The sequence below is a fragment of the Podarcis pityusensis genome (genome assembly GCF_964106645.2).
Source record: "Podarcis pityusensis genome assembly, chromosome: 2".
NCBI classification, from domain to species: Eukaryota; Metazoa; Chordata; class Lepidosauria; order Squamata; family Lacertidae; genus Podarcis; species Podarcis pityusensis.
Window position 1 is genome coordinate 14333580 of NC_138029.1, and position 27812 is coordinate 14361391.

Below are 27812 nucleotides of genomic sequence, written 5' to 3' on the forward strand. Positions count from 1 at the left end.
AAAGTTCTTTATGGCTCAGGACTTAAATGTCTTGTGAAATGCTTCTCCAGATATAATCTTACCCAGACCCTTAGATCTTGTGAGGCCCATCTCCAGGTCCCTGCTCTGAGGGTGGTGACCAGGGAGAGGGCCTCTTTAGTTGTGGCTCCCTGTCTGTGGAATGCTTTCCCCAATGAGGTTCACCTAGCCCCTTCATTAACATCTTTTCGGTACCAGTTAAAGACTTTTCTTTTACCCCAGACATTTGAGACTGAGATTATGCTGTTTTGCTATTAGTATGCTGCCAAGCTATTATCCTTTGGCTATTATCAGGGTTGTTTAGGTCTGCTTTTATGTGTTTATGTTTCTAATATGTAACCTGTAAATTGCTTGGAGATCTTTGGGTCACAAGCAACTAGTAAGTTATCATCATCATCATCATCACCTCCCTCCCTCTCTCTCTTTGCCATTTTCCCCATTGTCTGTTTTAGTTTGGAAGCTCATTGGAAGTAGAAGCATGGCTATGTAGCCCCATTGTAAATTGATGGCGCAGTATAAATAAATTAGAAACATATCAATGATCCACTTGTGTCTCCTTCACACTTATGAACCTCAATCCAAAGGAGAAACCACATAGAATCTTGTGGCACCTCAAAAAATTACAAGATTACACCGTAAACTATTATTTGACTAGAGTGCACTTCATCAGATGCACAGAATATTATACCAGTCTGTATTTCTTGCAGTACATTTATCTGACCTCACTGCTAACATTTTGCCACACATATCCCTTCTCAGAGTGAGTGTGGGGTTGTGGATAGAGTCTTAGACCTAGGCCTGGATTTGAATCCCAGCTCAGCCACCACGTTTATTGGCTCATCTTGGACCCGTCACTCTTGGTCTAATCTAGTTCACTGGGCTGTTGTCACTCATTTCACCCATGTGTGTCACTCTGAGCTCCTTGATGGAAGGGTGGAGTATAAATATTATACATTGGCTAATACAAGCAAGGTGTGTGTATGCACCGGTTTGTGTACACACTTATTTAGATGAAAGGTTCACCACTGCAATCAATGGATTCTGCACCTGGATTGATTTATTCAAGGAGATTTAACTTTCCCATTGTTCTCCTTAGGTTCAGGGACAGAAAATCTGGCAACCCAAGAGGGGTCTCCCTTTCTGTACATTGCTAATCTTAGCACACAGCAAGTGTTCTCGCTCAGCCTTTAGGAATTTCACTTGCCTTATAGGATTTGATAAAAATTAAAAATCAACAGAGCAGAGATCTCCTCAGCCAGCTTTTTTTGAACTCTTGGGTACAATTTATCCCAGCCTGCTGATTTTAAAATGTTTATTCCTGGTAGATGCTGTTTAACATCCTCCCTAGGTGCAGTTTGCAACGGAAGATGGTTCATCATCATTATGGGATATGGATGTATCACTCTGCTTCTTCCCAAATACAGAACAGAAATATTTATTGAACACTTCTGCCTTCTCTGTGCCATTAATAACAATTTTCCCCCCATCACCGTCTAGTAATGCCTCTGTATCATTGTTAGGGTTTCATTTGTTCTTGATAAAACTTTTTAAAGATCCCTTCCTATTGTCCTTAGCCCTGTCAACTCTGAGTCTTTCTCCAATACTTGTCGCTTCTCTTATTAACTTTGTACATTTCCTAACTGATAATTTATATTGATTCCTTGCCCATTCATTTCCTCATTTGCTATGCCATTTTACTTCTTTCTGAGGTTTTAACCAAAGGAAACAGTTCTGCTTTTGCTTTGAAGAAACATTTTGATCACAAAAGGGCTGATAACAGCACCTTTACTATGTGGGTGTTTTGTTTTTTTATTGGCTACCATGTTTTCCGAGAGTATTCTAACACAATATTGGCATCAAGTAATGGCTGCATATCACCATTCATATCCATACCCATATCGTGCTATCCGTCTGTATACCCACTGCGGTCATCCGATCCTTCCTTCATTACATCCACCACTAGACTGCAGCAGTAGTACTTAAACTCATTTATTTAATATGGGCAGCATACAGAAACGTACCATACTTCCAGTGGAAGAATCTCCAATTCACCCGTAACTATATATTGAAAGGGCACATGGATAGAAAACGTGCTCTTTTACCACCAGGGATTGTGCATATGCCAAATTAAAGAGTAACACATCTGAGTTGGTGATCTTGAATCATGTTGCTATGTGCTGGCCTTGTAATATGTACCGCATTTTTTGCACCATAACACTCACTTTTTTCCTCCTAGAAAGTAAGGGGAAATGTCTGTGCGTGTTATGGAGCGAATGCCTGCGGGTGGCGGGGGGGATCTGCTGCAGTCGTGAGCAGAGGATCCATGGTTCCCCTTCCTTCCCTCCTCCGTGGTTACAAAGCATGGATCCACATGGATCCTCAGGATTTTTGCATTGGGCTACTCCAAACTCACTGTCAGATCACATGTCTGTGGCCACAGCATGAACCACAAAAATCATACATCCACTATTTCGTTTAGAATATTTTTTTTCTTGTTTTACTCCTCTAAAAACTACGTGCGTGTTATGGTCTGGTGCGTGTTATAGAGCGAAAAATGCGGTATTTAGTTTAATCTGATCCTACATAGCACCTAGTTTTCCCAAATCTCTCCACCCACCCATAGAGACACCATTTCCTCCTAGGAGTGGCTGTGCAGTTTCTGCCCCCACCAGTTAGTGAAAGCCACATGGGCGGAAGTTGTGCTCCCTTTTTTCCTTCTCCACTATGTACAATTTGGATTAAATCTTAATCAGCCATGAAAGAAAATCAACAAAAGATGTAGCAGCATGTTGGTGATTAAACCACACTTTGAATAAGGAAAAATACAGCTAGGTTGAATGAAATATGAAAATACTGTTATGAAATATTTCATATAGACTCTAGCACATTGGGGTAAATAGAAAAGGAGGAAATAAGCAAGTTTGCAAAACTGAGATTCTTCCCCTGGACCCTTTAAACCTGGCACAATTTTCAAGGTTGACAATTTAAACTTTTCGGTATTCGTCTGAGAGTGTGATGCGGTAATAACACTTTATAAAGTTCCTTCGAAATTTCACTTGTTCCTTTATAGCCACCATCTGTGGTTCTCCAGATGTTGCCAGGCCACAGGTCTCATCATCCCTGCCCATTGGCCATGCTGGCTGGGGGCTGATGGAATTGAATTCCACATCTGGAGGACACTAGAAGTTCCCATTCCTGCTTTAGGTACCCAGAGTCTTCCGTCTTGGGTACTTTCTTGAGTTTGACCTCAAGTTGCACGGATACCAGCCATGAAAAGCTACCCAAGCTCAGTTTAAGCCCCATTGTTTTCAATACGATTTTCAGTCCAATCTAATTTGGATTGGGTGGGGGGCTTTTTTTTTTAGTCCCCTCCATTCCTCCCCACACTTCTACCCCAAGCCAGGTTAGAAATTGAAATAAAGAAGCAAAGTGAAACAAAGCAAAGTCCTGTATGCAGGATGATGATCATCGCCCAGGCGGGCATCTTGCTTGCAAACAGCCACAAGTGGAAGCTGAACGAAGCCGTGCGCGCGCAAAGCATCCTTTCCCCGTCCCTCGCTCTCCATCCATCTCCTTGCCTACTCCACCCTTCCCATCCTCCCCCCAGCCCCGGCTCCTCTCCTGCCAAGGCTGGCCAATGCGGCCTCCCTCTCCAAAGGCCGGCCACTGTCTGCTAGCAGCAGCAGCAGCAGCAGCATCCCTCGCCCCATCACCGTGATGGAGAGACCCTTCTCCTTTCTAACCTCGCCCCTGTCTCCCTTCCAGAAACACCCCATTCCCCTCCGCGCACCCTTTCGCTGTCTGCCCGCCCCCCTCCCTCCCTCGTCTCCTTTTGTCTCTCCAGGACAGACACCGCGCTGTCTGCGAGAACCATCCTTCTCCTTCCCCCTCTCCCCCCCCCCCGCCGGCTTGGCTCTCCTCCCTCCTGATGTATGAGCTGCGGAGGAAAATGTCAGGGAAGATTCTAAATTGGACACGAGCGACTGCGCGGTAGGGAGGGTGGGGCCCAGCGCGCCTAACGATTCTTCCCCCCCCCCCGCCATCCCTCTGCTTAGAAAAAAAGGGGGGAAGAGGAAATGCCCCAATTCTGCATGGTGCTGGCTCATAGCTCCCCCACCCCTGAAAGTGCAAACGGGGGGGGGGGTGGAACAGGGATCGGGCCAAAGAGGGGAGCGTGGGCGTGGATCGCCGGATAATCAAGCAAGCGGCTGCGAAGCAAAATGAGATTTTTGCAAGGTGGCGGCGAAGCGTGTTGGGGGGGGGCGGTGGAGGACGGGTGGAGGGGGGGGAAGCAGCAGCAGCAGCCCCGGGCCGCCAGCGACCGAGGCGAGCATGCGAAGAGGAGCGAGCGAGCGAGCAAGCGCCCGCCGCTGATGGATGGCGCTTTCATAACTTCCTCTGTATTAAAGTGCGGGTTCACCGCGAGGGCAGGCCCATCCATCACGCCGCTGAATGGGCCTTTGATTTGCTGAGAGCACCAGGCGCTGCGCTGGCTGTCTGCTCTGCCGGCGCGGTTAATATCTATCGCTGCAGCCGTGGGGGAGATGATGACGCGAGGAGGGAGAGGGTGGGAAGGGGGGAGGCGGGATGGGTAGGGGGCTGGCCACGGCGGCGGCGCGGAAGGTGGCAGGAAAGATGCAAAAGCAAGGAGAGGAAGAAGGGGCTCGGCGGTGCGCGCGCGCGCGCAAGCAGTCCCCTTTTGGAGGGCGTGCCGCGCGAAGTTGCACGCACGCAGCGCCGCCATCCCCACTTTGGAAAGCACGTGCGCATCCATTGCAGCTTCAGACAAGCAGAGGAGAGGCGTTTGCAGCGCCAACGCCAGAAAAGCATCGTCTGTCCGCCCTACTCGGCTCACTCTCTCTGCGTATGTGTGTGAACGATGGAAGTGCAGACATGTGTCTGCAAACGTACTAAAACACGCGTGCCTGGGAGCCGCGGCCGTTTTGTGCAGACAAAGCGTCTCCCGTGCTTAATTTGCAGGCGCGGCGGAGGGAAATGTAGGACCTCAAGTGTGGCTCCCGGTAACAGCCCTTGACATCTAGCTGCATCCTCTTTCCCCTAAAATGCCAGATTTCAGATACATGGGTTTCAGTGGAACTCTCTGTAATTGTTAGGCGGTGAATGAAATGCACTCTGTACCTGCTCAAAGACATTTTCTTCCGTCCCTCTTCTAGTCTCTTCAGGAGAGTGGGAATCAAGTGTATGAGAATAGATGAAAGCACCCCCCATCTAATTAGACAGGATAATTTGTACTGTCATTTTGAAAGCAGGAGGGGAAAAATATTTAGGGGGCAAAATGTCCAGAGACATCCACAGGATGGGTTTTGTGGAGATTTCAAGGAACACATACAAAAGGTGAAAACTTCTTGACTTGAGTCTTTTTTTCTTTACAAAAAAGGACCAACACAAATTTTAGCCATGGGTTTGCCTTTTGGCAAACTACACAGATCATGTATTTGAGGGAAACGTTTCCACATGTATGCATCTGTGGAAATTCATTCAAAAGCGACCTTGTTGGTGTAAATTATATTACATCAGTTCTGGCTCATACATTTACATATGGTCCGTGCCTGACTGATTTATGTAATGAACAAGTTTTCAGCTTCTAGTGGATTGAATGCGGTAGTGATGAGGACCCTGCAAAAATGTCCTGCCCTCAGTAGGAAAGTGTGTAATCTGTGTATGGTTTAGGCATTAGCCAGAAGATTTTTCTAGAGTATGGCCATGGTCAGATTAGTGGTGTCCAGCTGCCCAACTGTTCCAGGACATAGATGTGCAAAATGCTTTCTGGATGTTAAGTAAAATAGTCCTCAAAGCTTCATAGTCAGAAAAAAATGTGGCGCAGAGGGGGTGGAGGAGAATGGTGCAAGGATTGTTGGACATAAACACAACCCTGTGTTTCCCCTTGGATGCACATTGCTACACACAAATTTAGAGATGTGCCCTCTCTTCAGAAGGGCAGAAAAACACAAGCCTTTTCTAACAATGCACACCTGTCCTGCTGCGTGTAGCAGAACCTTCCACCTGCACAGCTTGGGTAGAATGCTGTGGATTTTGGCACCCTTCTTTTGTAATCCGGAATTTTCCATCAGCTACTTTGCTTGTTTTGCAGAGGTGGCGGTGGGAGTGAATCGGTGTTCATTTCGGAACTTTGATTTTGTTCCTCCTTCAGCACAGACAATTTGAGCTCTGTAATTACAGCAAATTACATTCTTAAATTGAAGTAGAGCTTTTGAGCAAGGGTCTAGCTAGCCCGAAGGCTGGTTGACAGGATAAACAGCCCAGTTATCAAGAAGGCAAAGTGGCAGGGTGCCATTGGTGATCTCAGGATACCATTTCAGATTTCAGAGTGGGGTAGGGTTTTTTTGGGGGGGGGGTGTTATGGCATGGAAAAGAAGATTCAGTCGGGTTCAAAGTCTGGCTATTCACTACCACTGCAAATGGCAACTGATTGCAAGAACATACTTCTGGGATTTGTAGGAAAAAAGTATTTAGCCATCACTGTACTTGTTTTATCAATGCACTCACCCCATCCCCATTATTTTGGTTAAAGCAAAGGAATGTATGCTTGTGGCACAACAGCCTTTAAATATTCTGTGAATAAAGATAAGTGACTTCAAACACCAGGGAAGGGTGCATCTTTCCTGAATGTTGCCCCAATGGTGTCATGAAGTTGAGAGATTGGCAGGTTTTGAAACCTACAGAACATATGGTGGGACTTGGGAGGATTGTTACAAAGAACACCTTCCACACCACAGTTTACTGTGGATTTGGTGCTGTTCAGGCACTCAAGCTTTGTGAAATGTCCCTATGGCACTGTCCTCATCAAAATGCTATTCCATATCCCCACCCGGAATTTAATCCCAATGTATCCAGCATTGGTCCTTATTAATTTTTTTGTTGGATTAGCTTTTTTATGTATTGTGTACAGCTAGTGTTTTAAATTTTCTTTGGCTTTAAATTCTTTTCATGTGCTTTTTTTTGTCTAGTCACTTTGAGACTTTTTACTGTAAAAAGCAACTAATAAATAAAAAAAAACCAGTAAGAGTAAAACTTCAATGTTGTACAAAGGTAATCGCTCCAGCAGGGCAAGTATTTTGTCTTGCCAGACGGAACATTTCCCCTTCTCCCCCCCCCCCCATGTGCTGTTTCAGAGTTCTCCTGACACCCCCCCCACCATGGGGGGTGTTTTGCAGAAGGAGAGAAGAGGAAAGCCAAGTTGCACAAGAGGAAGTCCTTGCACAGGTTTCTGCTGACAGGACTGTTTAGCTGAATCTGCCCCCCCCCAAATAATAATTTACCATTTCGCTTTATTATTTTAAAATGAAGCACTTCCAGATGACCTGTTTATTGAGCATTCATCCTGATTTGTTTGAGGGCGAGGCTAGATGACACTGCGTTGAACACGGACGGATTTATAATGGTGCAAACGTTGCAATTGCAAGAGGGCCTGTGCCTGCAAGGGATTCCAGACATAGAGATTTCCATGAAAAAGAAGAAACAACCCTTTAGCCCTAGTAGAAGGAAAGTTACAAAGCAAAGCGTATAGTTTCCGTTCATTCTGATTGGACAGTGGGCAGATCCACACCATATATATATATTTCCAAATTTCCAAAAATCATATAACATACTTTCTTATCTTATACAATGTTTTGGACTTCCATCAACCGCATCTGAAGATTTTTCAGTCTTTATCACTTAATCTACATTTCTTAATTTCTCTGTTACTTTTAATTATCCTTAACTAATAACTCTCTTCATAATCTTCTCTGCAATACGTCACATAATCCTCCTTACAGAACTTCTTGGAGTCCTACTAGCGTAATCTGTTTATTACAATTGCTTTTCAAATAGTTCAAATATTTCCTCCAGTCCTCTGAGAATCTCTGATCCCGCAGGATTTGGATCCTTCCTGTCATCTTAACTAATTCTGCATAGTCCATTAATTTTGTCTGCCATTTTTCTTTCGTCGGTAGGTCTTCTTGTTTCCATTTCTGTGCCAGATCCACACCATATATTTAATGCACATTTAACGCCCCAGAGGATCCTGTGAATTGTAGTTTGTTATTGTAACAGAGAATTGTAGCTCTATGCAAGGACAACTACACTCCCCAGGATTCTGTGGGGGGATTTGTGTGCTTTAAATGTGCATTCGTTACGCTTTAAATGCATGGTGTGGATTTGCCCTTATTTGTGGGGAGGTTAGACACTGGGGCTCATCCAGACTTCCTTTTGTGCTGTGTTTCTGGGCTTTAAAGCTCCATGTCTGAGCTTTCCCTAGGAAAACCAGAGTAAAAGGAAGTCTGGATGAGCCCAATGCTGTGTTATCCCCACATTTTCCAGTGCATTTTCCTCTCACTTTTCTTATTTGGGTGTGCATGTTTGTTTTGCAGGATCTCCCAATCCACTGTAACTGTGAGATTTGAATTTGCCAGTATGCGACTGAATCCCACCCCAAAATAATGGCAGTCTGGAAGTGCCATTAGCGAATTTTCTGCAGAAACAGTAAATCCAGATTCAGCTGGAAAAGCACATGGGGCGTTTTGATGAAGATGGTGCTGTGCAAGGGCTGTGCAAGACTTGTGTGTGTGAATAGCACCGAGACCGCAATGAACTGTACGTGAGGAAAGGCTAGGAAGCAGAGAACTGAGAAGGCGAGGAAGGACGGAGCAGAGGACAGGCTCAGCCAAAGAGGTGTGGGTCACCGAAGAAGGAGGGTGACAACTTATACTCCATTCTGAGCTGATGGGAAGACAATGAGCCATAACGGGTCCATGTAGCCAATCCTGGACTCACATGGCAAGCGGTGTGCTCTGTAACAATGCGTAACAACATCGCAATGCCTCTGTGCCTCAGGAAATAACACATGGATGAATGTGGCCAATAAGACATCGCACAGCACATGGAATGACATTGCATAATGACACATGATGTCAAGGTGGTACTGAGAATCGAGGGCTTCCGAAGGATTCAAACAATCCACAATTCAAGGGTGGGCGGGTAGGGAGCTTTTATTTTGGGGGGGGGGGGAGAGGGAAAGGGACATGGATTCATGCTAGTGAGTGAATGGCAGAGTACATTCCCCAGTATAGAGCAGGAAGCTCGTTGGTAGATTTGTTTGAATCTCTTTACTTAAGCAATCTAATCTGGCTTGTCCAGATTGGGTTTGTTCCTGGTAAATCACCTTTGTTCCCTCTTAAAAAGAATAAAGACACAACAGTCTTCTATTAAAAGTAATGATAAGAAGTTTACTTACATTCAATTCACAGTAGGTTCCCTGACGGGACGCAGGTGGTGCTGTGGGTTAAACCACAGAGCCTAGGACTTGCCGATCAGAAGGTCAGCGGTTCGAATCCCCATGACAGGGTGAGCTCCTGTTGCTCGGTCCCTGCTCCTGCCAACCTAGCAGTTTGAAAGCACATCAAAGTGCAAGTAGATAAATAGGTACTGCTCCAGCAGGAAGGTAAACGGCGTTTCCGTGCGCTGCTCTGGTTCGCCAGAAGCGGCTTAGTCATGCTGGCCACATGACCCGGAAGCTGTATGCCGGCTCCCTTGGCCAATAAAAAGAGATGAGCACCGTGACCCCAGAGTCGGCCACGACTGGACCTAATGGTCAGGGGTCCCTTTACCTTTACCTTTTAGGTTCCCTGAAGGCAGGCTTTAGCTTGTAGTTACAGTGGTACGCTTCAGGTTACAGACTCCACTAACCCAGAAATAGTACCTCGGGTTAAGAACTTTGCTTCAGGATGAGAACAGAAATTGTGCTCCGGCGGCGCGGCAGCAGCAGGAGGCCCCATTAGCTAAAGTGGTGCTTCAGGTTAAGAACAGTTTCAGGTTAAGAACAGACCTCCAGAACAAATTAAGTTCTTATCCCGAGGTACCACTGTACAGAAGAGAGAGTGGGTTCATCCCATGATACATCAAGATGGAATAAAACGAAGAAGGAGGGAAGATGGCTGTGTGACCAGCTCTTTTATGGGGTCTTCCAGGGTCACGCCCATCTACCTGGTCACATGCAGGAGGAGGATGCTCCAGACAGGTGTGAGTCCAGCATTAAAAATCTGCACAATTAATCCTGGCATCGAGTTAAGACCGATTCATTCTACAGACTTTGTGGATTTAACATCACACCAACTTTCTCCTCCTTACCTTCCCAATTTTATTTAACTTCTCATCTGATATCCTACAGGTCTGGCAGGGTTTTGAAGGGCCTACACATGCCTGGAAAGCCTGTTTATTAGAAACAACATTAGAAGGCTCGGTTCAAGCAGCAGGCGATGAGACTTCCTTCATAGCAGATTCAGCCAGGGGCAAAACTCGGCTTTATTTCACCCGGGTCAAAGACTGAGTTTGGCACCCCTGCCACGCACATTTGCGTACACACATACACAGACTGAGAGACTCAGAGGCCTCTGGAGGCTTCACCTGGGGCTAAAAACCTGGCTAGATCACAGCTACAGCTCTGCCTTCAACCCAGGGGCATAGGATTTATTTTAGGGAGGGTCAGGTTTTATGTTGTGGGGTCAGAACCAAGTTATGTGCAACACAATTGGTCAGTTAGTTAAGGATTTTTATTTATTTACTTGATTTTGGTGGTGGGGGGGCAGCTGCCCCCTCCTGGCTACACACATGCTTTCAGCTCTGAAGTATGCTTCCAGGTGTAAGTGGATTACAAACTTTGCTCCCTGGCCTGCATTGCAAACAGGAGAAAAAACATTATATTCCCCCTCTGCATGTTTAATAGCCCTGATTGTCAGGACAAAAGGAGTTAAGGCATGCTACCTGGGACTTTGTTTGCATAGCAATCCTGAGTAACAGCTGTCTGCCTTGTGTCCTTCACAGGCATGTATACATAGGTAACTGTGCTTGAGCACCCTGAGGCAAAAACAGGCATTCAGACAGGCAGACATAGACATCCTATCAGTCATGGAAATATTTGATAGGAATCCTTTTGGGAATCAAAGTGAGGCTCAGGGTTTGTGCATGCTGTGGGAGTGCATGAGCGTGTGCGAGCAAGTGTATGTGCGCGCGCATACACACACAAACCACGACAGCAAGAGTGTGTGAGCAAGCATTAGTATGCGCCCTTTAGCTGCCAAGGGGAAATTGTGCAGCTTAAGAATTGCAGCTCTGTCCTTCACTGGGATACACGCACAGACTGCATGCCCAGGTGGCAAAGAACCACGTTTTCTCTGGATTTTTTTTTAAACAGAGGTGGCTAGGATCCATTGAGCCCAGGCAAGACACTGCAAGAAGTCAAGGAAAATCTTGAATTGTGTGTTTGTAGACCACATCTTAGGGATGTCTTAACCCAAGGTACTACTTCCGGGTTAGCAGAGTCTGTAACCTGAAGTGTTTGTAACCCGAGGTACCACTGTATTATTAATTACCGTATTTTTTGCTCTATAAGACTCACTTTTTCCCTCCTAAAAAGTAAGGGGAAATGTGTGCGCGTCTTATGGAGCGAATGCAGGCTGCGCAGCTATCACAGAAGCCAGAACAGCAAGAGGGATTGCTGCTTTCGCTGCGCGGTGATCCCTCTTGTTGTTCTGGCTTCTGAGATTCAGAATAATTTTTTTCTTGTTTTCCGCCTCTAAAAACTAGGTGCGTCTTGTGGTCTGGTGCGTCTTATAGAGCAAAAAATACGGTAATAGGACGTCCCTAATTTCATCAGGGGACGCGGGTGGCGCTGTGGGTTAAACCACAGAGCCTAGGACTTGCCAATCAGAAGGTCGGCGGTTCGAATCCCTGCGACGGAGTGAGCTCCCGTTGCTCGCTCCCTGCTCCTGCCAACCTAGCAGTTCGAAAGCACATCAAAGTGCAAGTAAATAAATAGGTACCGCTCCAGCAGGAAGGTAAACAGCGTTTCCGTGCACTGCTCTGGTTTGCCAGAAGCGGCTAGTCATGCTGGCCACATGACCCGGAAGCTGTACACCGGCTCCCTCGGCCAATAAAGCGAGATGAGCGCCGCAACCCCAGAGTTGGCCACAACTGGACCTAATGGTCAGGGGTCCCTTTACCTTTACCTAGAGCACATCTTAACTCTTAGATAGCCAACACAGCACCCTTGAAATCCTGTTAGACTCCAGCTCCCATCAGTCCCAGTCAGCATGGCCAATTGTTAAGGAAGATGGGAACTGTAGTCCAGCGACACGGTTTGGGGAGGGGGCAGACCATGTTGGCTACCTCTGTCTTAACTATAAACTGTTACAGACACATCCCTGGATTTGGTAGCAACAACCTTAGGGGCAAGAGAACATAATGCCATGCCTACATAAGCTTTTTATGTGCTGACAGCTTGGGTCTTGCTGGAAGGAGGGTATACCATGTTGCATGGCATCCCTTCCCTGCTGGAACAATGTTCCTCAGTCCAGTGTATTTTGTGGGGTGATGGTGGGAAATCAGGACAGCTGTTGAATGGTTTGTGGGAAGTGAGCAACATCTGGGCACTGACACCTCTCCCCCAAGCCGAGTGAACATACAACAATATGATGGTGATGATGATCGTGATAATACTTAACATTCCTAAAGGGCTTCCAAGTATTATACATGCTTTGATTCTGTGCACTATCTTGCTGCAGTCCTTACAACAAAGATGTAAGGAGGGTGATTCTTGGCAGCCACATCTTGCAAATTTGGGGATGGAGAAGTGAAGCTCAGAGGGAGTAGCTTCACTAAGGCAATCTGGTAAGCTCTTGCTAGAGGTGAGATTGGAACCAGAGACGATGACCTGATTCATAGCTCCATCTCTTAGTCACTACACTACCAGCTCTCAGAGATTGTCTGCATTTCAGAATGTGAAGGTTGTCCTCCAAACCACTTTGCACTTTGGAGCTGTATGAGGGCTAGGCGTAAACTAGAGGACCTTGAGCACTCCTTCTTGACAGTGTACACATGAACAGGGGGTCACCAACTTTTGAAGGTTCACGGGCACCTTTGGCTTTTTGAACGAGTGTCATGTGTGCTCCCTGTTTGGATCGCTTCCCATGGGGACAGAAAGTGTGTGCACATGCGCACTTGGCTTTTCTGAGCCAGATTTGTAAAAGCCGGGTCCAGCAGAATTAATATGAGCCTTGAAAACGATGCAGTGGCAAAAAGGAGGAAGTGGGAAAGAACGTCACTCTTCCAACTTCCTCCTATGTACTTTGCAAGGAGGAGAAAGCTAACCATTCTTTAAATAAATAAATAAATCCCTGCTTGTCATGCTCCCTTCGCAATAGCACAGGAGTCCTTTTCTCCCATTGCTCCATGTGATGAGTTCTCCCAACTGCTTGGGCTCCTTGGTTCCATAATATGGAAGCAACTGCAGAAAGAGGCTTCAGGGCATCATTTTATTACAGGTCGGGCTTCTTAACGCTAAGAAGAGTCCTGCTGGATTAGGCCAGTAGCCCATCTAGCCCAGCACCCCGCCCTCAAAACGGCTAACCAGATGTGTTTGGGAAGCCTGCAAGCCGGACATGAACGCAACAGCACTCTCCCCCTCTGGCCATTTCCAGCAACTGGTGACCATAGCTGTCAACTTTCAGATTTGAAAATAAGGGATCAGCAGCCCCGAAAATTCTGATTTGATCCCGGAATGTCCCACTTTTCTTAGGACGCCCCTATTTTCATCAGATAAATGTTGGAGGGTATGGAGTTATCCAACCCTGGAGCCAAGGAGATATGTACCTATAAAACCTTTCAAAGACTTCTGAAGGCAGCTCTGTATAGGGAAGTTTTAAAAAAATGTTTCATGTTTTATTATGTTTTTATATACAGTGGTACCTCGGGTTAAGTACTTAATTCGTTCCGGAGGTTCATACTTAACCTGAAACTGTTCTTAACCTGAAGCACCACTTTAGCTAATGGGGCCTCCTGCTGCCACTGCTGCGCCACCGCTGCACAATTTCTGTTCTCATCCTGAACCAAAGTTATTAACCTGAAGCACTATTTCTGGGTTAGTGGAGTCTGTAACCTGAAGCGTATGTTACCTGAGGTACCACTGTATGTTGGAAGCCACCTAGAGTCCTATTCATTACAGTGGTACCTCTGGTTACGTACTTAATTCATTCTGGAGGTCTGTTCTTAACCTGAAAGCATTCTTAACCTGAAGTACCACTTTAGCTAATAGGGCCTTCTGCTGCCGCCATGCCACTGGCGCACAATTCCTGTTCTCATCCTGAGGTAAAGTTCTTAACCCGAGGTACTACTTCCGGGGTTAGCAGAGTCTGTAACCTGAAGTGTTTGTAACCTGAAGTGTTTGTAACCCGAGGTAAAACTGTATTATTAATTAATAGGACATCCCTAATTTCATCAGAGAAATGTTGGAGGGCATGGGCTTATCCTCCATGCATTTGCGTAATCCTCTTTTGAAGCCATCCAAGCTGACGGCCGTCACTGCCTCCTCTGTGAGTGAGTTCCATAGTTATTCACGGTGTGAATAAGCTCTTCCTTTAGTCCTCCTGAATCTTCCAAGAGTGGGTATTCCCTGAGTGTTATTATGACAGAGGGAGAAAACCATTTCTCTAACTGCTTTCCCCATGCCATGCATGATTTTATACACTGCTCTCATGCTCCCCCTCTTACCTGCCTTTGCTCTGAACTTAAAAAAACAACACCAACCCGAATATTGTAACCTTTCCTCATAAGGGAGTTGTTCCATCCCCTTGAGGCAGTGCAATCAGAGAGAGAAGTTGAAAGGAGTAAGAAAAGTAAAGCTGCCCTTTGATCATCTCTGGGTTTTTAAAACCCTGTCATGAATATCTCCTGCAAAACTATACAGTAGGGGTGGGAAGTTTCTCCTAATATTCTGTTGAAATCCGCGCTTCTGTGTGGAGGTAGGGCATCTGTTCTCATGCAGAAGGTCCTAGTCATAATTTACATGCTTCTAGTTGTGCTTTTAGGGACGCAGGTGGCACTGTGGGTTAAACCACAGAGGCTAGGACTTGCCGATCAGAAGGTCGGCGGTTTGAATCCCCGTGACGGGGTGAGCTCCCGTTGCTCGGTCCCTGCTCCTGCCAACCTAGCAGTTCGAAAGCACGTCAAAGTGCAAGTAGATAAATAGGTACCGCTCTGGCGGGAAGGTAAACGGCCTTTCCGTGTGCTGCTCTGGTTCGCCAGAAGCGGCTTAGTCATGCTGGCCACATGGCCTGGAAGCTGTACGCCGGCTCCCTTGACCAATAAAGCGAGATAAGCGCCACAACCTCAGAGTCGGTCATGACTGGACCTAATGGTCAGGGGTCCCTTTACCTTTACCTTTAGTTGTGCTTTTGTGACCCACCTTTGATGAGGCCAATATCCAGCTGTGGGTCCTGACAGTGGCGTAGCCTGGCTTGCTGGCACCCAGGGCATGCGTAAATGGAGTATAAATGGAGCCCATTGTGCCAGCCCAGCCCTCACCATCAATGGTGCTGGAGCGAACCCTCACCAGAGGAAAAAATGGGCCCGCGCTGCCAGACCGCACGGGGGGAGCCCGGCTGGATGATGCAACCCTGGGAGGCAAATCCCCCTGAAGCCCGCGGAGACAAGTGCTGGGCTGGGCCACTCTGGGATTGCCCCTTGCCCGCCTCCCTCCCTCCACGTCCAACTGGGGACTGCGTCAAGCAAGGAGCAAGTGAGTGCTGGCCTGGCAGCCATTCAGCAAGGGGGCCAGGGTCGCAGAAGCGAAGCTAGGCTGGTCTCCGGGGCCCAGAGACCCCCCAGCGCCAGACAGGGAAGGACGGGGAGCTGGGGACAGTGCTTGCCAGGATGTGCCTAGCTGGGACAGGGATCCCTGCAGAAGCCAGTGCCTGTGTGTGGGCACCTGGTTCATGCCCCCTCAAAATTGCACACCCGGGGCTATGGCCCCCCTGTCCCCCCATGCTATGCCCCTGGCCCTGGGACCAGTTGAAGACTAAAAAGGTAAAGGGACCCCTGACCATTAGGTCCAGTTGTGCCCGACTCTGGGATTGTGGCGCTCATCTAGCTTTATTGGCCGAGGGAGCCGTCGTACAGCTTCCGGGTCATGTGGCCAGCATGACTAAGCCGCTTCTGGCGAACCAGAGCAGCGCACGGAAACGCCGTTTACCTTCCCGCCGGAGCGGTACCTGTTTATCTACTTGCACTTTGACGTGCTTTCGAACTGCTAGGTTGGCAGGAACAGGGACCGAGCAACAGGAGCTCACCCCATCGCGGGGATTCCAACCGCCGACCTTCTGATTGGCAAGTCCTAGGCTCTGTGGTTTAACCCACAGCGCCACCCGCGTCCCTAGTTGAAGACTAGTGATGTACAAAAAATTGAGCTGGACCAAAGGCCTTGACTTGGTATAACACAGTTTCCTAAGATCTAATCCTTCCCTCTGGATCTCTTCAGGGAGATGGCAGGTTATTTACAGCCAGTGCAACAAGGACTTCAGCAAAATCTATAGTATAGCTTGAAAAAGGCACAAAGAAGGCAAGAGGGATGCCATTGTGGTTAAGCGTCACACAGTCCCTTGTTTATTTATTACTTGCCCTCCTCCTGCAAGGTCCCAGGTGGGTCACAACATTTAAGTGCACAATTAAAAACAGTTTAAAACAAGTTGCAATCATAACAGTGGGTGGGTCCTGAAAAGATATGCACACCTCAAGTGCCAAAAGCCAGGTCAAGGATAAAGGTCAAGTAGACTTCCTCCCCCTGCTAAAACTATCTTCCAAGTGACATCAAATGAAGAGATGTAGAATTATCTGCCCTTAGAAGAGGCTCATGAGAGGGACACAAGGGCTGGACAGTAAATTACAGTGCACAGGACTGAAACAGAAACCCTCCTCTGCAGATTTGGCCTCAGGGCTGCCTTTCATGATTTAAGGCATTTCTCACAGCTACCCTGCTGTCTTTTGAACCAGCCCCTTTACCTGTCCTGTTCCTTTAAAAGTCGCTGATCTGCAGCAATTAGCAGGTGGGTCCTGCTTTATCTCCCAAGCTATGGAAAGTTTCACCTATTGCTTTCTGCAAGTCAAACCTCTATTAAAGGTACAGGAGCAAGTCAGGACGTTCCTTTCTTGTGTCCCAACTTTCCTGGCCAGCTGGCATTCCTGACTGACCGTTGCAGGATGGAAAACTGAAGGGAATGGCATGTCCTGCAAGAGGGCGTGTCTGTTTGTCTGAAACCCTGAATAGAAACGCTCTATATGGCAACATTTTTTGGGGTGGAAAGAGGCAGGAACGGAAAAACCCATGCAAAATGGTCACCGCCTGTACGCTAAAACACTGCAAAAGCCTGGGCGCAAGGCGCACACCAGTATTTACTTGGCACCAATGTGGTGACAGCTTCAGCAACACCCACTTGCAAAGGGAGGGTAAAACCACAAAGGGGAACCCCCCCACAGAGAAGAAGGCTGCTGGGATTCTTGCAGAAAAGGCTGAATTAATGCGTCCGGAAAAACCACTTCTTCTGTTCTTAAGCGAGTGTGCATGCTCAGGGTCACTTATCACCCATTCTGCTTTTGCTTTTAAAAGATCACAAGCATGCACCCTGGCTTTGTAAATTGAAAGCACATCTGTGGGCCACAGGAAAACCCACATATATGCTTTGTTTTAAAGGAGAAGACCACTCCAAGGCAGTCCACCCCCAGGGCTAATGTTCAAGCATGCATGCACGCACTAAATTAAAATGCTGTTGGCTTTTACTCAGAAGAAGAAGAAAGAAGAAAATCTGGCTTTACTGAAAAACAATCAGGCAATACCATGATTCCACCTCGCAACATTTATGGCACCAGGCTTTGGGGTCAAAATTAGAGTGTCTGGTTGGCATTTGTCAACTCACTTAGAATTGTAGAGTTGAAAGGTAGGGACGCGGGTGGCACTGTGGGTTAAACCACAGAGCCTAGGACTTGCCGATCAGAAGGTCGGCGGTTCGAATCCCCATGACAGGGTGAGTTCCCGTTGCTTGGTCCCTGCTTCTGCCAACCTAGCAGTTCAAAAGCACGTCAAAGTGCAAGTAGATAAATGGGTACCACTCCGGTGGGAAGGTAAATGGCGTTTCCGTGCCCTGCTCTGGTTTGCCAGAAGCGCCTTAGTCATGCTGGCCACATGACCTGGAAGCTGTACGCCGGCTCCTTCGGCCAATAAAGCGAGATGAGCGCCGCAACCCCAGAGTCGGTCATGACTGGACCTAATGGTCAGGGGTCCCTTTACCTTTACCTTTAGCATTGAAACGTACCCCCAGGGTCATCTAGTCCAACCCTCTGCAATGCAGGTATCTCAACTAAAGCATCCATGAGAGATGGCCATGAAACCTCTGCATAAAAACCTCAAGGGAAGGAGAGTCCAACGCCTGCCAAAGGAGTCCGTTCCACTGTCAAACAGCTCACTGTCAGAAAGTTCTTCTTGGTGTTTATGTGAAAACTCCTTTCCTGTAACTTGAATCCATTGGTTTGAGTCCTGCCCTCCAGAGTAAGAGAAAACAAGCATGCTCCATCCATGTGACAGCTCTTTAGATCTTTGAAGATGGCTCTCATATCTCCTCTCAGTACTCCTCTTTTTCAGGCTAAACGTGCCCAACTCCCTCAACCGTTCCTCATAAGGCTTGGTTTCCAGACACTTGATCATCTTGGTCGCCCTCCTCTGCACATGTTCCAGCTTTTCAATTGTTGTTGTTTAGTCGTTTAGTCGTGTCCGACTCTTAGTGACCTCATGGACCAGAGCACGCCAGGCACTCCTGCCTTCCACTGCCTCCCGCAGTATGGTCAAACTCAAGCTGGTAGCTTCCAGAACACTGTCCAACCATCTCGTCCTCTGTCGCCCCCATCTCCTTGTGCCCTCCATCTTTCCTGACATCAGGGTCTTTTCCAGGGAGTCTTCTCTTCTCATGAGGTGGCCAAAGTATTGGGGCCTCAGCTTCAGGATCTGTCCTTCCAGTGAGCACTCAGGGCTGATTTCCTTCAGAATGGATAGGTTTGATCTTCTTGCAGTCCATGGGACTCTCAAGAGTCTCCTCCAATACCATAATTCAAAGGCATCAATTCTTCAGCGATCAGCCTTCTTTATGGTCCAGCTCTCACTTCCATACATCACTACTGGGAAAACCATAGCTTTAACTATCTGGACCTTTGTTGGCAAGGTGATGTCTCTGCTTTTTAAGATGTTGTCTAGGTTTGTCATTGCTTTTCTCCCAAGAAGTAGGCGTCTTTTAATTTCATGACTGCTGTCACCATCTGCAGTGAAGCTTTTCAATATCCTCCTTAAATTGAGGTGCCCAGAACTGGACACAATATTGCAGGTCTGACCGAGGCAGAATAGAGTAGTACTTTTGCTTCTCTTTTTTCTGGACAATATACCTCTGTTGATGCATCCTAGAATAGCATTTGTTTTTGTTGTTGCTGCGTCACACTGTTGACTCATTTTAAGCTTGTGGTCCACCAAGACCCCTAGAGCCTTTTCACACATACTACTAGCAAGCCTCCATCTTATATTTGTGCAGCTGGTTTTTCCTGCCTAAGTGTAGAGCCTTACATTTGTCGCTATTGAAATTCATTTTGTTAGTCTGGGCAGTTAAGGTCATCTTGAATCCCAATTCTGTCTTCTGTGGCATTAGCTACCCCTCCCAGTTTGATGTCACCTGCAAGTTTGATTAACATTCACAGATTTGGACTATAAAGAAAAGACATAAAATCCACACAGAAACATTTTATTTGGACTTAAACACACTTGCAGAATGAACGCAGAGGCTGTTGAAAATAATGAAGGATTAACATCAGAATGTCTTAAGGGAGTTATTGTAATATTTTGAAATGCAATAGAACTACGGGATGATTAGGATTCCTTCCGATCTCGAAGCATGGGAAGTCAGCTACAAAATAATAATAATTTATAATTAGGCATAAAATTGGAATTTGTTTGATCATTGGATAATTTGGAATATATAATTTGGTTTGATTGGAAAATTTCAATAAATATTATTATTATTTTAAAAAGTTTGATTAGCATCCCCTCAATTCCTTCATCAAACTCATTTATAAAGATGTTGAACAGCAACAGGCTCAGGACAGAACCCCACAACACCCCACTTGTCATTTTTTCCAGGATGACAAGAAACCATTAGTGAGCACTCTTTGAGTTCGGTCAGTCAACTAGCCACAAATCCACCTTACAGTAACCTCCTCCAGCACACATTTTACCAACTTATCCACAAGAATAACGGGGGAGTTTGTCAAACACCTTCCTGAAATCAAGATACGTTGCGTCCACAGCATTTCCCTAACCCACCAAAAAAAGAAATGAGATTTGTCTGGCATAACTTGTTTGAGAAAGCCATGCTGGGTCTTGATAATCACAGCTTCCTTTTCTAAGTGCTCACAGATTGAGTGTTTAATTATCTGGTCTAGGACCTTTCCTGGTATCAGTGTCAAGTTCACAGGTCAGTAGTTACCTGTGTCTTCCTTTTTCCCTTTTTTGACGACGGGGGCATTTGCCCATAGGGAAACTCACCTGTTCTCCAAGAATTCTCAAAGATAATAGACAGAGGCTCTGAGATTAAACGCTGAAGGCAGAGAGAATTTAAAGAAAAAGTCCCAGATGGAGCATTCACACAAGTATGGAATGTTCAGTGCCAGTTGGAATGGAGTAGCCTAGAGTTGGGCATGGATTGCAGGCTGGGATCTTGGACGGAAGCACTTCTGATAGAAAGTAAGGATATACTGCAACGTTTTGTTGTAGGTTCTAGCTGTGTTCTGATGTTCTTGGGAAGTTTCCTGTGCTATCAAATGCAGCTGCCCATTCTCACTTGCTGCCTCTTTTGCCTGAAACGCCACCCCCTTTGTGAAGCCAACCCCCCCTTTCCCATGCTTCCTGTAAAACTCACCTTTTCAGAGAAGCCTGAACTTAAATGAAGCCCAGATGCTTATTGCTGCTTCTGTGCACATTCTCCACTCATAAAGCTTGATTGTTCAATTCCATCCTTCTCTAGGCCCCCTCTTGTTAGCTCTGCCCACTGTCAGCATTTAGACTGACAGCGTGCTCAGTCTTTTTGCTTGTAATACTCTTGTGAAGTGCTATATACACAACACTAATAACTATTCCCCAAATTCCACTGGGTCATCCCTCAACTATATCGGGCAAGCCTAAACACCTGGCATCTCTACATCCCTCACTTCATTCATTCATTCATTCATTCATTGTGAGTTGTTAATCACCTTATATGGAATGTTATATATACGGTAGCTTCAGTCCTATTCCACTGGATGGCTCAGTTGGTTAGAGTGTAGTGCTGATGGCACCAAGTTTGCAGGTTCGATCCCCATAAGGAATAGTTACATATTCCTGCATTGCAGGGGGTAGGACTGGATGTTCCTTGGGGTCCCTTCCAACTCCATGATTTTATGAACCCAGTTTCAAGGTGATGCACCATCTTAAGAATAAAAGGTAAAGGTAAAGGGACCCCTGACCATTAGGTTCAGTCATGACCGACTCTGGGGTTGTGGCGCTCATCTTGCTTTATTGGCCGAGGGAGCCAGCGTACAGTTTCCGGGTCATGTGGCCAGCATGACTAAGCCACTTCTGGCGTACCAGAGCAACGCACGGAAACGCTGTTTACCTTCCCGCTAGAGCAGTACCTATTTATCTACTTGCACTCTGACGTGCTTTCAAACTGCTAGGTTGGCAGGAGCAGGGACCGAGCAACGGGAGCTCACCCCATCGCGGGGATTTGAACCGCCGACCTTCTGATCGGCAAGTCCTAGGCTCTGTGGTTTAACCCACAGCGCCACCCGCGTCCCTATCTTAAGAATAGTATCCATGAATTACAAAATGTAGTAGTTAAAACACAATGAAGAAATGTACTACGACTATCATATCAATAACTTATCACACAACAAATAATTTCCAGAATATTAAGGGAGAGAAATTGTCCATGCATATTAAAATATCTTTGCAGAAAACAGCGGGAGGGGCAAAATTATCACTCCCCTAACCAGCACAGTTCCAGTGTTGCTGTTTCATGCATATCATATACATGTGTGTACGCATACATACACCCGCGTAACGTGCATAAATGCCGGCTGGCAACACTTGCCAGGAAGAGTCAGTCCTCTGGAATATGCCGCTGAGTTGCATCAGCCCTAGCAGATGCCGGGTGTTCCTCAGGCCAATAGATGGCGCCCTCTGCACAAGGCAGCTCTTAGCAGCCAGGGAAGGTGGGGGAAGCGACTTCCACGCAGCAGCTGGAAGAAAACCTTAACCCTTCCTGTTTCTCAGCTGTGCTGGGAGCAACACAATTTTTCAGGGCTTGCAGAGCAAAGGAAAGTTAGTGGCACTAGATGCCAACCCTCCCACAGGAAGGGGAATTAGGTAGGTGGGACCCTTTTCTACCTGTGCATAGCTGCACACACCTCTTGCCAAAGTTATCTGTCCTGCGGATCTCTTGAATTTAATAAATAAAAATAAAGCCATGAGAGTCTGCTCTTCTTTTGCAGCTGGGCACCCTGTCAGCAGTTGCCTTGATGAAGTTGAGCCTCTGAAGCTTAGATCTGGGAATCACTGGCCAGCCCTGGAATAGCAGGCCATGCAAGAACAACATCTGTGCCACCGCAAGCCCCTTGGAGGAAGGTTACAGCACACAGAACCATTTCCCCTTATTTCAAATGTTCAGGTGTGAGTGCCATTGTTTATACAGCCGAAACAGCTCGACCCACAAAAGGGAGATGTCGGCAGACATGGAGAAATCCTGAGATCTGCAGTAGAACAAGTATATATATTTTGGAGGAAGACAAAGCTAAATCATAAGGGTGGGATAATCCCAACGTGGTCCAACTGAGCATGCTTAGTTGCTACAGAATGATGACTCGTCGGGATGGAATGAAGTAAGTTGGAGAGGGCATGGCTTACTGACTCGAACATGCCATGCTGCAACATTTTGTTGCAGCAGGACACCTTTGTACATGCAATTTCAGAAGCGGTATACGAACTTCTCAACTCTTAAGTGGCACTGCCAGCAGCCAAGTCATGCTGAAAAAAGAAAGTTGTGAGAAAATGAGGTGCTTTCAGGGTACTCAAGCAGTGACCCATTACATCCTGTGCTATTTAGGCAAATACACTTTGCTTATGCTCAGAGGGGCACTTTAATTCCCCCCCACACACATTCTAGAATGGAATACTTGTACTAAAAATAGATCTCAAGGGCAAAGCTCTGGCTCAGCCCGAAGCCTGAATTTTAACAGGAACGAGAAGGGCTGACTCCAATTCTTGCATGTCATGACTGATAATGGCGAGCGTTTGTTCTCTTATTCTGTTATCTTACTGCAGGGGCTGGAGGCAGTGTGCTTCTGCAGATCAGTTGCTGGAAACTGCAGGAGGGGAGAGGCCTGTGCGTAAGCTCCTGTTTGTGGGCTTCCCATGGGCATCTAGTTGGCCACTGTGAGAACAGGATGTTAGACTAGGTGGGCCACCGATCCAATCCACTGGGGTTATTTGAATGTTCTTATCTTGAGAACTTCACAGCGTACAGAACAGTTGCATTCATATCCAAATGCGGTGGGGAACCAGGGACCCTCCAGATGTTATTGGTCTCCAAATCCTATCAACCTCAGCCAGCATGGCTGATAGTCAAGGATGTTGGGAGTTGCAGTCCAACAACATTCGGAGGGGGGCATAGCTGTCAACTGTCCCTTATTTGGCGGGAAACTCCCTTATCCTAGCGCCGTGTCCCGCTGCTGTCCCGGATTGATGATGTCCCTTAAATTCCCCGGCTCGGGAGGGAAGCAGTAGCTCGAGGTCCTCTGCCGCGAGAGCGCGCACACGAGCTGCCGCGTCTCCGTCTCTCCCCTTTCCCCCTCAGGGGCGCATCGTGAGGAGACGGGTGGCGGCAGGCGGGCAGGCAGCCCCTCTCTTGCGAGACTTCTGCCGCGCTGCCAGGGGAAGCCAGAGGCGGCTGAGGAGGCGGCCTGAGGGAGGAGGAAGAGGAGGGGATGGGGAAGGATGCAGAAGGGTGGCGCTTCAGTGGCCGCCACGGCACTGCAATTGCCTCATGCCGGGCTCGTGGGCGAGAGTCCCTCTTCCTCCCTCCCTCTCTCTCAGGTGGGGAAGGGCCGATGGAACTCCTCGCGCCAGGACGACGGCAGCCCCGACGTGCATAAGCTAAGCAAAGTCCCTTATTTGGGCTGCTGATCCCTTATTTTCAAGGCTGCTGGTCCCTTATTTTCAAATCTGTAAGTTGACATGGGGGGGCAGGTTCCCCACTTCTGATATACCACCGGCAGATCATCGCAAAATAACACAAGGAGGAACACAACCTTCTCCACTCTATTCACACACCATGTATTTCTACTAAAGTCTATTTTGTCATCACCTCTTTATTCCACTTTTCCTCAAGGAGCTCAAGGTAGCATATATATGTCCCTTCATTCTGTCCTCACAACGACCCTGGAAGGTAGGTTGGACTGAGAGATGAGAATGACTGGTCCAAGCACACTGAGTGAGCTTTGTGGCTCTGTGAGAAAATTGACTCTCCCTTGTGTTATTTTTAACTCCTCTAACAGCTACACCCCATATGCCAGACTTGTAACCCAGATATTGCACCACCTTTACCTTTAACAATGCATAGCCAGGGGAAGATGGGGCTCCCTGCCCAGTTCCTTCCATCACCCATCCTTCTCTCTGCAAAACTGGGGTTCTGCTTGGTTTAATAGACAAACTTGTTTCAGCCATCCTTTTACAAACACGGTGATCTAAACATGTGGATTTCATAGGTCACTAGAATGCCCAAAGCATTTTTCATTCATTAGCTCACCCGTCCTTAGCACAGCCCTGCAAGGTAGGTCAGTATTATGTCGTCCCCCATTTTGCAGATGTGGGGGGTGGCAGCTAGTGCAAATCCTTCAGGCAGGACCAAGTCAGCGTTCCAGTCCTTTCCTACAGCTGCGCAAAGCTGGACTGGCGTCAGCTGCTCTCAGGATGGTGTATTGATTTTTGGAAACAGTTCATTTATAACCATTGGGTAGTTGAACTTTCACCCTGTCATTTCCTCCTGATGTTTCTGGGAATTGCTGGAGAGAAGGCTTTGGGGCTTATTTAACAGGAGGTTACAGGAGCCGAGCAACAGCAAGCAAGGCATGTTGATGGTTTAACACACACTTGCCTTCCTGGCGAGGGTTTGGCGAGGGCAGCCAGCCCAGGCAGAAGGTGGCACTGGCTACAGGCTTGGCTGGAGGAAAACTGACAAAGTGGGAGTTTAGCCACAGGCCAGCATTATTATTCTTTGCCAGTTTGGTTTAGTTTTTAGCCACGGGTGGGCTTAGCCCATGTCCGAGATTTCCATTGTTCTATACAGCTCAGCAAGTGGATGCCAAACTGAAAAATCTGCGTGCCAAATGGCAAAAGCTCTTTGCAGGCTGAGTTGAGAGATCTTAATGGGTGTTAGAAGATTTCACTTGAAGGTGCTTTGACATTTATAGATGAATTTGTATATCTATATTTAGCTGTATAAGAAGTGATGGCTGGAGCACATTGAGGCTGGTAGGGTGGAAAGCGGGGAGCTCAACAGAAGGTGAAATCAAAGACAATGACAAGCAGTGCCACTCCCTGGGCCTGCTGTAAGTAAGAAGACAGGCAGGTGGTGGCTGGCTGAGGACAGACTGAGGCTGGTGGAGCAGTGCCCCATTTGCCCCTAATAAACTTGCCCTGCATATAATGCAATTCTCTTTAGCCCAGGGATGAGCAACTTGGGGCTCTTCAAGATGTCAGGCAAAGGTAAAGGTAAAGGTACCCCTAACCATTAGGTCCAGTCGTGGCCGACTCTGGGGTTGCGGCGCTCATCTCGCTTTATTGGCCGAGGGAGCCGGCGTACAGCTTCCGGGTCATGTGGCCAGCATGACTAAGCCGCTTCTGGCGAACCAGAGCAGCACACGGAAACGCCATTTATCTTCCCGCCGGAGTGGTACCTATTTATCTACTTGCACTTTGACGTGCTTTCGAACTGCTAGGTTGGCAGGAGCAGGGACTGAGCAATGGGAGCTCACCCCGTTGCGGGGATTCGAACCGCAGACCTTCTGATTGGCAAGGCCTAGGCTCTATGGTTTAACCCACAGCACCACCCGCTGGATTGCAACTCCCATCAGCCTCAGTCAGCACTGTCAATGGAGAGGGGTGATGGGAGTTGTAGTCCAACAACATCTGGAAGGCCGCAGGATCCCCATTCCTGCTCTAGGAGACACTGCGCTGAACAGAGGCCTTAAAAAACCCTCAATAAGGTTATGGAGATCTTCCAAAGCAGACCAGACAAGCACCTGCCTAGGATGTTGGGACAGGGATCCTTATACTCTAGAATACAGAGCCAGAGGCATGGGATACATATAACCTGTTTGCTCTGTTCAGCCACTGTGATCCCAAGTTTTGACACAAGCTGCTGCCTTAAACGGATGTTTGGTTCCATTTAGCCCAGTTCTGCCTGATGGGAGGGAGCTCTCCAAGATTGCAAGCAAAGGTCTTTCCTCGTGCTGTTACTGCTGAGATGCTTTTAATTAGGTGCTAGGGATCGAGTCTGTCAGACAAAGCACCTGCCCAGTGCTGGGCTAGTCTCCTTCAGCCAGATGTCCTTTCGCTCATCAGAAGGCCTGTCATTACCTTGGGATGGCACAAGCCAGGAGGAACCGCTCTCGAGAGGCCAGCAGGGTATCTGCACCTTCAAAATATTTGTGTCTCAGAGTGACTCACAGCTCTGATCCTTTAAACACCTACTTGATGCTAGCAACCCTGCACACAAGAGGCCATTACTGGGGAGAGGGGAGTCTGTTACGACAGAACTGATAAGGCCTGAGTGTTGACAGAAGCAATAACGAGGCCTGTCCACTTCTGCTCATTATCAGGTGGCGGCAGGGATTATTCTGGAATGCAAAGGGAGCGAAGGCAGCATGTGCAGATCAACACGCTCTTCATTCCTTGGATTCTCTCCGTTATGAGGACCTTTGGAGAATGAGAACTGCTGCGGAGTCCTGACTTGGGAGAGGGGAATCCCATCATTTAACAATGCTAGCTGCATTCTTCACACATGGGCAGTTTGGGTGCAGTAAATATGCTTTCCTCTGTAAGATGTTCAATGCACTTTTGTTTTGCAGACTGATCAGCTGTACCCAATATTCTGCTGTGCAACTCCTCCTATCCTCCAAATGGCTTGGTGTTAGGGGCAGGTCACAAAGGATTTGCAGCCCAACAGCCTAATCCTATGGTCAGCCATGCCCATCAAAGCCTAGGCAGAATCAGGTCCTATTATTACCATGAATTTCTTAATTGCCTTCTGAGCCACTGTCCGAAGGTGATTTACATAAATCATAGTACAGTGGTACCTCGGGTTACATACGCTTCAGGTTACAGACTCCGCTAACCCAGAAATATTACCTCGGGTTAAGAACTTTGCTTCAGGATGAGAACAGAAATGGTGCAGCGGCGGCACAGTGGCAGCAGGAGGCCCCATTAGCTAAAGTGGTACTTCAGGTTAAGAACAGTTTCAGGTTAAAAACAGACCTCCGGAACGAATTAAGTACTTAACCCGAGGTACCACTGTATTACACCTGCAGGCAAAGTCCATGGAAGGAATTCAGTGTCAGTTTGCATGAATGGGGTGTCAGGTCTGTGTGTACATAGGTCACAACCAATTGCAAATTTCTGGTAGCTGAAAGATAACCAAGAAAGGAAACCTTTTAGAGCTTTCCCCAACGTGGTGCCCTCCAGATGTTTTGGACTACAACTCCCACCAGCTCCTGCTGGCACATTTTGACTGCCACCAAAGGAGGCATAATCCAAAACGTATGGAGGGCACCAGGTTGCCGAAGGCTGGTGCGTGTATGAGATTTCAGCAAGTAGAAACATG

General features: G+C 47.3%; 1 long non-coding RNA gene across 2 annotated transcripts; it reads left to right on the forward strand.

Annotated features, from left to right (window-relative positions):
* Positions 1-4763: 4763 nt before the first annotated feature.
* LOC308471237 lies at positions 4764-27007 on the forward strand. Of its 2 annotated transcripts, none has more exons than XR_013982827.1 (3): positions 4764-4882; positions 8412-9010; positions 26812-27007. It is a non-coding gene; the product is annotated as an uncharacterized lncRNA (long non-coding RNA). The 2 variants fall into 2 exon arrangements; XR_013982828.1 differs by lacking the exon at positions 26812-27007 and adding an exon at positions 22426-22809.
* The last annotated feature ends 805 nt before the right edge of the window (positions 27008-27812 follow it).